This window comes from Cydia amplana, chromosome 2 (genome assembly GCF_948474715.1).
Source record: "Cydia amplana chromosome 2, ilCydAmpl1.1, whole genome shotgun sequence".
NCBI classification, from domain to species: Eukaryota; Metazoa; Arthropoda; class Insecta; order Lepidoptera; family Tortricidae; genus Cydia; species Cydia amplana.
The window spans coordinates 6,686,248-6,698,630 of record NC_086070.1 but is presented as its reverse complement, the minus strand read 5'-3'; the positions used below and the strand labels follow the sequence as shown (position 1 = coordinate 6,698,630).

General features: G+C 35.4%; 1 protein-coding gene across 1 annotated transcript in view; it reads left to right on the top strand.

Annotated features, from left to right (window-relative positions):
* The window catches only part of LOC134662040 (homeotic protein ultrabithorax), a 176,718-nt gene extending 167,381 nt beyond the window's left edge, over positions 1-9,337 (top strand). The window contains exon 3 of the mRNA XM_063518306.1: positions 6,742-9,337. The gene's annotated coding sequence lies outside the window, so the exon portion shown is untranslated. The remainder of the gene's footprint in view (positions 1-6,741) is intronic.
* Positions 9,338-12,383: the final 3,046 nt, after the last annotated feature.

Genomic DNA, 12,383 nt, shown 5'->3' with positions numbered 1-12,383 from the left:
AGTTGAATTTCAAAACGGCGAAGTCGTGTCCAAAATAATGTTTTGTTAATTGCCCATTAATGTTAAGTGTAATTTGATATCTTAGAACTTCTTGAAACGCGTTTAACCATTTAATTCTTTTTTCAACACCTGGCATTCGTGGCTATTTGTAATATCCATATAACTACTAAAAGTAACTAATTTATTAAATAATCCATTAATTATTTTAAAAGAAGAAGAATGAATGGGTATAGGCAGACGAGCTATCTAGTCTAGCTGTTGGAAACTTTTATTAAACAGCTTACGGTAGTCACTATCAAACGATGTTTTGCATGTAATAAAAACCTAGGTACAGACGAACCGCGCACAGCAAAAACGGATTAAAAGGACGAAATAGCATCAGAATTAAATTTTCACACATTTCCATTTATTTGAATACCGAATTTCCGTTTGTTCAATTCGTTTATTCGTCCTACTTAGGTTACACAAGCAAATGTTTGAAGTAACTTTTTGGTACGTTTTTTTCGGCCGTGTCATGTTTTGCGAAATTTACGTCCAGCTTAAAGCGTCCAAAATTTTAGCTTCGCCCGTCGCAAAATCCTGATATATTACCCGGCCGGGGGGCGGATTGGGTCGGAAAAAACCTCCTTTATACCCTTTATTATACTTACACATCTACTAAGCAAATTGTATTAGAACGCAAAATCAGTTTTTCGAATTTTCTTAGTGTGTTTTCCATACATATCCTGCATCTGTTTGTGACAAAAACAAGTTCGTTTTGCGAGCGAACATTTTTATATAAGCAAGCAAGCAGGCAAGCATTAAGTTCCAAATAAGCATAATTTAAGAATAACTGTGATCGATACAGGTTAAATCTTATAAAAAAACTGTCAGTGTCCATTGTAACGTTGATATGTGCGTCGCGGAGGGGATGTGGACGGCAGGGCGCGCAGGTAGCGGGGTGGAACCAACCCCACACGGTTCAAAGATGGAATCCCGTATCGGAATATTTTCTTTTGATTCGACTTCCCCACAAAGCGGCCATGATGCAGATGCATAGATGGCAATATAAGAATTATTATCAAACGACGTGTACAAAGCTATCAAAATCTTTTTCCGATTGAGTATTCTCACACACAAATAGTGGTTACAATATTATCATGTGCGTTTCAACTTAAACAATGTTTAATGATGACATTGTTTTAATGACTGACAATACCTATGACATTTAGTGCGCATTTTATGTCGTTCATTAATGGTTTAACGATTTGATAATCATCCTTTTTGTTTATGTACATATCATCTTAAAGCAATAAAATTTCATTCCGTACCATAAACGTCCAAATATTATGTGTTCATCGCTCGTTAACCGCGACGGCTCAATTTACGTTTTATAGTTTAAAAATTAACATCCTATGTGGTCTTCATAGTGTTCATTAGCATAGACAAATAAAATATTAAAGCATTAATCTAATATGCGTTAACGAATGTAATAAAATCTTGCTTGTAGGGGAGGCTGAGACAGTCCGGACCCCTTGTCTGAATAATTCAAAAAGATCATATGGAGTTTAGTTCTCCCCGTTACTTGGGCCTTTTTACGGTGACGGAGTCACAATGTATCCTTGTAAGCCCACCTATGCGTCTTTCTTATTGCCGACTAAATCTCGAATATACATACAAATAAGATTAATCCTGCTGAAAGAAAAGGGTGTTACAACCCTTTTGAGTTGAGAGCGGGACGAATAATGTCCCGTGGAAATGTTGGTTTATTTTTAGGAAATTAAAATCCGCTGAGCGCGTTATTTTCCATGTGCTGTACTTATATTTCTGTTGTAAAGTCACAAAAGGATAATATTTATTTGTCTGCCTTTACATAATCGTTTTTTAAACTTACCATCATATGTTTTTAATTGGTAGGTATCTCTGTTTAACCAACTTATTTATTAAAAAGCTGTTTTTGTAAAACTTTGTGAAATCTGGATAGGTAAGTAATTTTAACACTTTCTGTAATTAATTATCATTTCAGGCTAAACACTTCCTTCCATATTTTTATTTTGTCACAATCAACTTCAATCAAGATGTGCAAATATTCTTACTCTTCCTTTATTTTATTAATCAAAATTCGTTCTAAGTAGGTATTTATGTGGTCAGTTCTGTTCTCATTAAAAGGTTAAGAAAGTGGCCGAACATTCGTGTTAATGTCAACCACGTGTTGCCAAATATACTAATTACTTACTTCTTTCATAACCGTGAGAAAATAGCGTGAAAATGTAAAAAGGTGATAATCGTACGGTTAATTACGGAATTCGTCGACTAGGTCAGCGCCGAAACGCTATCTGTGATCTAAGTGGCGATAAAAACGGTAGCTTTTGAAGTAAGTACCGCTTGGTTTAAGTGCAGTAAAGCTGAGGTTAAGTTAGTATACTCGTAAATCATGTTAGTTTAGTTTACAAGTGTTTAGAATTTTAAGAAAAAGAAGTTTATGCGTGTGTAAAATAATATTTTAAAATTCTGAGCTTGACTAGGTACTTGTGCTTAGAACTAGCCTTACGAGCGGGTACTGCTTATAGTGAATTCTTAACGTGCGACCTTAAGAAAAGTGTGTTTTAAACAAGCTACTGCTTTTTAACATTAGGTATATTATACTCAACCATTAATTTATATAGGTTAATGTTATGAGTCTTAGTCTTTTCTCCTTCCAGGTTTATTTGCCGACAAATTAAGCGCAAAACATTAAGTTTTCCTAGTTATTCATAAAAGTAGGCTCTATATCGATGATAATGTTTTTATAGTGTTAATGAATTTTTAAATAATGATTTAATGGGATTTGACTATGTATGACTTCGACTTTAAGATAACATAGGAAATATTTGTTTGTACACCTGTAAAGGTAGAGTCTTGGTGAGTCCATGAAATATTGTTACAATAGTAATTACCGGCAATGTAACCCATTTCTCACAAACAATAAAGATTATGATTATGATTATTATTATAATGAAAATGTCCACTTCATTTTGAACCCTAATAAAGAAACCTAGATACCATGTCTTCTTCACTTATATGACTCAACCTAGAATACTCCAAAACTAAGTCACATAAGTATGTACTTGAACAATGAGAGCAGTAATCAAAGGTCGATATTCTATTTCAACCTATATCAAGGGAAGATGAAGCTAAGTCGGTTTTCACAAAAAACTTCAATAATAATAAAAATAGCCAGCAAAAACGCTATTTTGCCGAGCAACAATGTCCAACACACCATTCTGAACCCTAATAAAGTAACCTAGACACCATATCGTCTTCACTTATGTGACTCAAGCTAAGTTAAGTCACATAAGTACTTGAACAATGAGAGCAGCAAGCAAAGGTCGATATTCATTATTTCTCGCAACCCTTATCAAGAGAAGACGAAGTTATTTCTCGGTTTTCACAAACAACTTCAATAATAATAAAAATAGCCAGCAAAAACGCTATTTTGCCGAGCAACACTCCATTTTGAACCTTAATAAAGTAACTTAGACACCATATCGTCTTCACTTATGTGACTCAAGCTAAGTTAAGTCACATAAGTACTTGAACAATGAGAGCAGCAAGCAAAGGTCGATATTCATTATTTCTCGCAACCCTTATCAAGGGAAGACGCCGTTTTTTCTCGGTTTTCCCAAATAATTTATTTAGCAGCCCGCCGTCAATTTATCTCGGTGGGGCTAATTTCGCGCCGGGCCGGTGGCTGGCGCATGCTGTAATTCAACAAATTGCGCGTCCTGCGCGATTTATGGCCGCTCGCACTTGACGGAGCGCTGCGAAGGGAGGACCATTGTTCTTGATACCACGTCTTACATTTGCTTTTTCACTCATATTTGATAAACTACTGTAGAACAGAAATATAAACGTTTTTGTAACTGTACGTATTTCAAAAATAACAAGAAAACCGAAAAACAATAACTTTTGTATACTATACGGTGAGTGTATAGTATACAAAAGTTATTGTTATTGGTATTGATTGACACAACTTTACCGTACAATACAGTACCTCTGGCTGATAGTGGTACACTTGTATCGACCCTAAGTTTTATTGACAAAACAATTGTGATGTTACGTTTTTTTTTTACAAATAAGTCCCGTTTTGTTTTGACTATACAGAGTTTCGCAGCTACGTATGATCGTCGGGTCATTGATCGCACATCTGGCACTTGAAAAACTAGTTAGTAAGAGAACCAGGCCTGTAAAATTTTATAAAGACTTAAGTATACTTTTGTTTTACAATAAGTACAATCTCAAAGACAGTGTACATTACGGTTTTCAAAAGATTATACATCATTTTCGCTTTCTGAGCTACATCATGCTACTATAACTTAATTCTGTTTTCCAACTTCAAAGTTCCAACTTCGATATTTCAGAAAAATCTAATACTGCTGTATCTCGAACACTCCTACCGCGACACATCTAGCACACCTCCTATGCGCACCTCCCCACTACGTGCACGGTCTCTAGTGGTAACACATAATCGTATCAATTATTCGGTCGGCGTCTCTCTTCTTTATTACTTTCCTTGCGAAGGCTCTTTGTACCGCTCTGACTTTTTCTAAAAGCCTTAGATCTTCCTTTGTCTAGCTGAGACAGATGGTGGAAGGAAGGTCGGGTCTACGACTCTTGACCGCTGGTCGTTCTTATAAATGAAGTTACGTAGTGTTGATTCCATGCTGAGATAAATGAGAAATATTTTTGCATACCTACATTATTGCTTTGTATTGAAGTTATGATCACAGTTGTTGTAAGTATTAGACAAGTATTAGGTACCCACAAGTCTCGGCTGGTGACTTTAAAACGTCCAACGTGGTTGAGGTATTCAATAATCTTCATCATCGTATATCTTATATGTCCCATTGCTGGATGCAGGGTCCCTCTTAGAAAGGTTTAAGCTACCTATATACTCCCCACGACAATCCAAGTGTGGTTTGGAGGTAACTATAAAATAAGTACCAAAAATTAAGTCCTCTAAAAACACTGTTCTAACTAAGTAAATTGGCATACTTACCAATTTAACTGAGTGTTGGAAACAGGAAACTTTCCTATTAACTTCCATACATCTGAGTATTGCAAACAATTTCTGTATGAAAACAGCTTAGGTTGGCTGGTATATGTTTCTTTCTGCTGACTTCGTATCGCCAGACAGTCGCAGAGAACGGACCGCATCAGCAAATGCATATCTTTATAGAGCTGTTGGTGCGATTTCATTTAATACAATGTCTATTTGAGGATTATTTGATTGCTTGGCAAAAACAATATCGACTGATTTCTATATAGAAGATAAATCATAGATAATTTGGTAATTACTTACATTTACTTTGACCTACTGACGTGACTAATTGAGAACGAATGCATACCTGTTTTTTTATTCTTGAGTGAAGGTTCTCCAATATGTGCATTTTTTGAAGAGTCGTAGCCACAAAACATAGTGGTCGTAGCAAAAAGCCAGTCACAATATGCATAAGATAGAATGACATGTTGAACAATAAATGTCCAATAAAACAGTTTTATTTTGTGTTTTATAAACTTTAGTATAATTATCTTTACATTCAATCATTTGAATTACTTACTAGCTATTAGCATTGTCCACTTCCAATCCAGTTGAATCCAAGTGAAGTTGCAATTACTAAATGGTGTGATAGCTTTTTTCTGTACGTTTCAGAATAAAATATTTGCAAATATTTTTGTATATTATTTAAATAACTTCTGTGGTGTTGTGTGCGCCCAAAAACTGCTTTAAACTTGCTTTAAGTTCAAATCTGAAACAAAGAAAAAACGAAATTTAACAACATTTATTATCACACCAAAAACGCGCGATCGCACCCGCGACCTCTCTATACAGAATGCCCCGTATTTGTAAATCAGCATATGCAAAGTGGTATAGCAATAAATCTCTTGCTCTTGCTCGTTCTCGCATCATGTTACATCTTAATTTCAGCGCCGGCGCGGAGCCTGCCTTCCAGAGATACGTTTTATCAAATACGCATTACGCTAGGAATTAACTTTAACTAAAAAAAGCCTCCGTGAGCTGAAGCGATAAATAATGAAAAGCTGTTAGAACCGGGGTCTGTTTTAACATGCCCATGGGGCTCGCGCGAAATTATTTGCATTTTAAGTTTGCCCTTTCTTTATGGAGGTTTATTGCGTTTATTGTGATTCAGTTATAAAGGTTTTGTCGATGCTATTTATTAAGTCGTGTAGCAGGCTAATGTAACCGGGACTGACATTCTGATTTTAAGGAACTACCTACTTGTAAAGTAATTTCATTTCTTTTGCACTTTGGCTTTTAAGTAAGGTTACATTTCAAGGCGTGGAAATACAAAAATAAAGCGATGTTCTTTTATATTTAAGGGCTTTTTCATATTATTAACACAAATTGAATTTGTCCCAAGTATGATAAAAGGGCGTGATTGCCGAGGTCCGCGATCGTACATCAACATCAATCCTTCAAACAATCGGCGAGCACGTTTTCGTGCCTTGTCGCTTTGCGTCGCCCACGAGATAAGCCATACACTCTCATTGATAAACGACCTTTGCATTTACTTGCTTTATGCAATTTGTTATATGCATAATTGCGTGATAACTGAATGATGTATGCTAGCGACCAATTTTTATCTCAAACGCACGCCTGTCGCTTCGACGCCCGTATTATTTGCAGCGTGAAAATTATTTATTGCACTTTAGTTTTGCATAATTGGCATTTTATTAATTTCGCTTTTCCTTTTGTTTCAGGTGGTCGTCGCGTAGAGCGTTTTCAGTGGCTTGGTAGGTGTTAGGATACCTAAGAGGTCTAGCTTACTTCAGTTTGCTTGTAGGAATGCCAGAAGTAGATGAGTCTAAATCATGCGCTTCTTTCACTCGGCACTCCCAAGCACATTGACGTCGCGCGATCAAGATATCAAACTTGACTGTCGAATAAATTTTTGTGCCAACCCACACGAACGCTTAGGCAATCGACTACCGAAGATTTATAGTCAAAATTTCCCGTTAGTAACGCTTACCGAGCACACTCCGCGTATCACTATTTCACAAATAAAAGAACCAGTCGCGATATGATCGTCGACTATAAATTATATGAAGCTCGGATGAAAAATACGCGGTTTGGTGTCCGCTTATTTATCGCTTAGCTCGGCTAATGTATGAATTTATGTTAATCCGGCGACGATTTAAATAGTGGCATCTATTAATATTTAATTAAGTTTTTACGTTGCGTAAGCAGTCCGAGTCTCAGAGCTGTAATGGTAAATCGGGCGGTCATCTGGGTTGGGAGTGCGGGGTGAAGACGTGAGAGCGGGCCGGTATCGGGCCGTGATCTGCTATCGCGTGGCATCGCTCGGTGGCTGTTCCATGCTAGGATTAGGTCGGTACCCGCGTGTTCCATTCCGTGATATATTGTTCCGCATCTCCGTATATAAATCTCGAACGCCTGCTGAGGTACACGGACGCGGCCGCCGCGCCGCACCTTCCAGCTTCAAATGGAATTGTGTTTTTATTTATCATGCGAATCGCCCCCCTATCGCTCACCGGGATCGCACTTTATCTGCCAAAACTTCAAGTCGTATCGGCTACAACTGCTCTTTATAGTTACTATTCTCATGTATGTTACAATAAGAACTCTCGTTGACGAATATCTATTTAGTAGAGTTACTCATTTTTCGTGATTACATCCACAAACTTTGTACTTGCCATGACGTAAAATCTTAATTCTTCTTAGGTAAATCAATCTTTGTCATTGAAACGAGGTGGGGGCAAAATACAAATTTTATATTCTAATGTATATATTAGTGCAAGTTGTTTGTAGGTATTCGTAAGCTAAATCTGATGTACAACGTCTGTATACGTTCATATTACACTTTAAGACATACAGTGATATGTTTCAGCTTGTAAACCGTGTAATATAATGAGTATTACATACTGGAGTGATGAAGGAAGCGAAATTGTGTGGGATCGTCTTGATCCGTCGTATTTTAAATGTTAAATTTAAATCAGATTTCTTAGCATTTAGATTTCTACTTTTGATGTCTTAAAACACCGAGTAGGATAATGTAGTGAAGATATCTCGTTTTGAATCTAGTGACAATGTTCTTTCTTGTAAACAGAAAACTAGTAGCGTTTTCTAAACATTAATTTGAAATTTGATAGTATCGTTCCTCCTTATGCAGCTGTTATGTTAAATTTAATAGACATTGGAAATAAATACCGGAGCAGTAACCGATAGCATCGATGTTGTGTAAGCTGTAACGTCGTCACGCCAGACTCCTATATACGTAACTACAAAAGCTTTAGTATGAAAATTTATTCCATTTTATTAGTCGATAGCTTAATTTATTCTTAGAGAAATAGTTTACCTATAGTCAGAGAAATGACAACAATCAAGTCTAGTTGTGCCCAGTATACGAATAGCCGACTAACATAAGATAATATAATTTATTGTAAGATACATTAGCTGTAATATTTTTGGATTCCTATAAACATATACGTAAACCTTCTTTAATATAGTTATCGAGTAAAGTTAGGTTGAGGTTCTTTCAGTTATTTTACGTGTCTTCAAAGTGCCAAATTCATTTTATAGCTGTCATTGTTCATCTGTTTACCTCTATAAGTTCCTTTACTGTGTTAATTAATGAGTTTGAATGAGGCATTAGTAGCGTGACATGTGTAAATGTTTTTTTTTATCGCCGAGCAATGAAAGAATCTTTTCCTAAGTTTTCTTGTATTGTTCATCTTGTAAATATTTCTATTTGTAAACTGATTATTTATAAAAGTATATTACCTATTAACAACCCCTTTGGTTTAAACTCGAAATTTAAATATTTTAGCTTTGAGAGACATCGCTTTGTTTAATGCATATTTATTATTCACAAATGTAACTTTATAGCATGAGTAGTTTATGATTGTGATTGTAACCTAAACACGCTGGAAGTGTTAATTATTTGGAAACCCATTGTTCATTGTATGTCGTATAAATTTCGTCTGTCAACGACTTGTCTTTCATTTATTTAATTTGAAACGTGCTCATGAATGTTATACGTAAATTTGTCCTTAACAAAGCATTTGTCATACGTAACTAGGTAGGCCCATTATTGTAATGTAATATAATTAAATAATTATAAAATTAGCTATAAACGAAGAGAAATACTTAAACTTTGAGGGGATAGTGTAGAAAATAATTTAAATGTTTGTGTTTCATGATTGTAATTGTGTGAAAAGTTGTGTAATATCATTATATTACCTATTTACGTATATAAACAAAAAGCGATATTATAATTTTTGTACAATATCGGCTATAGTGCGAGATGGATCTGCATTAAAATTCTGTTACTGTAAATATTTTCTATTATTTATAAAACCGGCGACCCCTTTGTGTTTATCAATACACTACCTTGTACTCGTGATTGTACTTAAACACATAAGTACGTTATTTAATGACATACAACAAAAGACGTTATATTTGCGTTTCTGGACATGGTGGTGGAATTCAGTGCATTCACTTAGTTATGTTACAAAAACAGGATGCCTTTCGTTTGCCTCACTTAGGTGAATCGTTAACGCATTTTTGGTCACATTTCATGTCGTATACATTTTTGCACATTTTTGGCAGTGGAATAGGACAATATTTGGATTTTCAAACGTGTACCTATGGCCATATGTTATGGTCAACCCTTGAACAGGAAACAGGATGCTCTTTTTGCCTTTGGGGCTTGATAACAGGGATCAGTTCTGCCTAAATAACTGGATTATCGTTTAGCCTACAACTTTTAGAATAGGAAAGTCTAAATATACGGGTAATGTGGCTGCGGGATAATAGTGGCTGAATTTGATACTTGTTAAGTTGTTTAGTGTCAAATGTATTAACTCGCAATATACTCTAATCAAATTGATTAAACAAGCCCCAATGTGAAGGCCAGTCACACTTACGTGTATTCCGTACTTACCCGTATTGACCTTATCGAAATATATTTCGTGCTAAGTAACTACTTATTTGGATATAATTAAATAGAAAATTTGTGCCTACAAATTCTTTTCAAATACCATGTACACACTAAATTTATTTAAAAAGTAGGCACTTCGCAAGCCTTATAGAAGTTACACTGTCAGACCAAAATCTTCAAATTATAAACTTTAACACCGAGAGCAGAATATAAACCACCTTTCGCAGAGTTCGATGCAGTGAAATACGCTGTTTTCTCAAAGTAACTGTAAAGCAAGTTAGGTACCAACTCAGTCGGTATTGTCAAGAGTAGCCTCGCTGTCGTGCCAAACAGGAAGTTTGCATGCGAGGCCACGGGATGTGGGGTTCGATTCCCCGCTTAGCTATTTTCGACCTTATTTATTTGCGTGAAAAATGTACATATTATGCTCGAGCGTTTTCGAGATGTGCTGAGCTGTCTGAAGTTTTAGTACGTCGGGTGAGTTACACGCGAAGCGTATTTGAGTTATCTGGCGTGGGAAACATAAGAAAACAGAGTCAATAATAGTTAATATGTTTTGTTTTTATTTACACAGACAAAAGTGACAACGGACATGATGAGCGCGTTTTGATAAGTACGTAGTCGATATGAAAGTATGAGAGTAGCAACCATAGTTATATAATATCACTCAAAGTAATGGTATCAACAGTGTACATATTACACAGAGTATATATGTGCATCATAAATTTAAAATAATTATAATACCAATTCAAAGTACAAATCCATAACAACAAGTATTATGCAACGTACAGTAGGCATTAAATTATAAAATCCTGAAAAGTATATAGCGCAATGACTAATTACAAATATGAATTGTCTCTTATTAGGAGAAAGTAGCTGTCCGTTTGCACAGTTAGCATTAAAAGTAACGTATCAGACTCCGGATCAAAAATAAATATTACCATTCTCTGATAGCTTAACATAAAGAGACATGTAGAACAATTAGATTTCAGCAAATAAAATAAAAGTTATTTTGTAGATGAACATCCGCTACTATTGATGGTGACTGTACTTAGTTGATATTATGTTTGGTTATAGGTACCCTTTCGAATTAAAGAACCAAAAAAATGTCGACCTGAAAAAGACGAATGTATGAATATGTATTCTCCCTAACCTAATATAACCCGGAAGGTCTTATTACATTTGATCTCACAGTATGTACTCTGTCATATTTAAATCAGGCCAGATTACCTCAAATGCTTAAGTTTTTTTACATAAACTCAGTTCCTCCCATAAATCTGGGTGTGGGGTGGATTACCGCAAGACTAATGGCAGCAGTCCACCTGCAGAGGGACACCTATTATTTAGCTATTTGCTGGAGCGGCAGCCCTAGGCCCTTAGGGCTGAAATTTGTCATACGATTGAGTTATGGCACATGTGCTTCGAAGAGTTGGTAGTAGATTTACTGGTTTAGGCTAAATTTGTGTAGGTATGCATGGAAATACAAGTTTCACAGCTATAGATAAGATAACAAAATGTAATTGTTCTGTCCGTATAATATACAGAACCCTTCATAAAATGTTATTTAAAACTTGGTTATGGATTACATTCATATTACTATGTTAACATACAGGTAGTATTAAGTAAAAGTACCACTTACTGAAAATTATCACTTGCTTTCATCCATGGACATCAGGAAATTTATAAAACTGTACAAGCCTCAATTAGTTATTTTATGTTTTTATCCCCTTCTTACAAATAAGTACATAGGTAAGTCAAATGACAGATGAACGATAAATACTTAACTAATTGGCGCTTGTAGATCGCTAATATGAATAGCGCCATAAGTCTAATAAATAACTTAAGATATACTTAGCCAGAATCTCGCAGAGTACCTTATCCACTTTGGTGTACAATTGTAGTATGTCTGTTCTTTAAAAAAATTGATAAAAATAGAATTTATATTTTTATATAGGTAGGTAAATATGGTTTAATTCACAGTAAATCTATTAAGCCATCCATCATATCAGTAACTAAGCAAGCGTCATATTAAACGATAAACCTGCCCGAATTGCCGTAACAAAATCCGGTCAAAAATGAAGCCCGTTTTGTAGAAATAAGGCTCCCATGGAAGGCTTATAATGAACGGTCTAATTAGGAACGTGAGATTGTTCACTTTATTAGAGCCGGGTTTCGTGACGATGCTACTGATATCGGGTTTTGTCACTAAACCTTACTCTAATTAGACGTTTTAACAATTTTCGTTTACATTTTGCTTGTAAATTTTTGTGTGTGGTCATACTTTGTTTAAAACTAATCCTTGGATAGATTTGACTAAAATCGATGTCAAAAATTCAAAGTAAGGGAAAAGAGCCTAATGTGGGCTAATGCTACACCGATATCATGTGGTGGAGCGCTAAATGTTGAACACATTATTAGGCATAAGTATTATTGATATTAGAT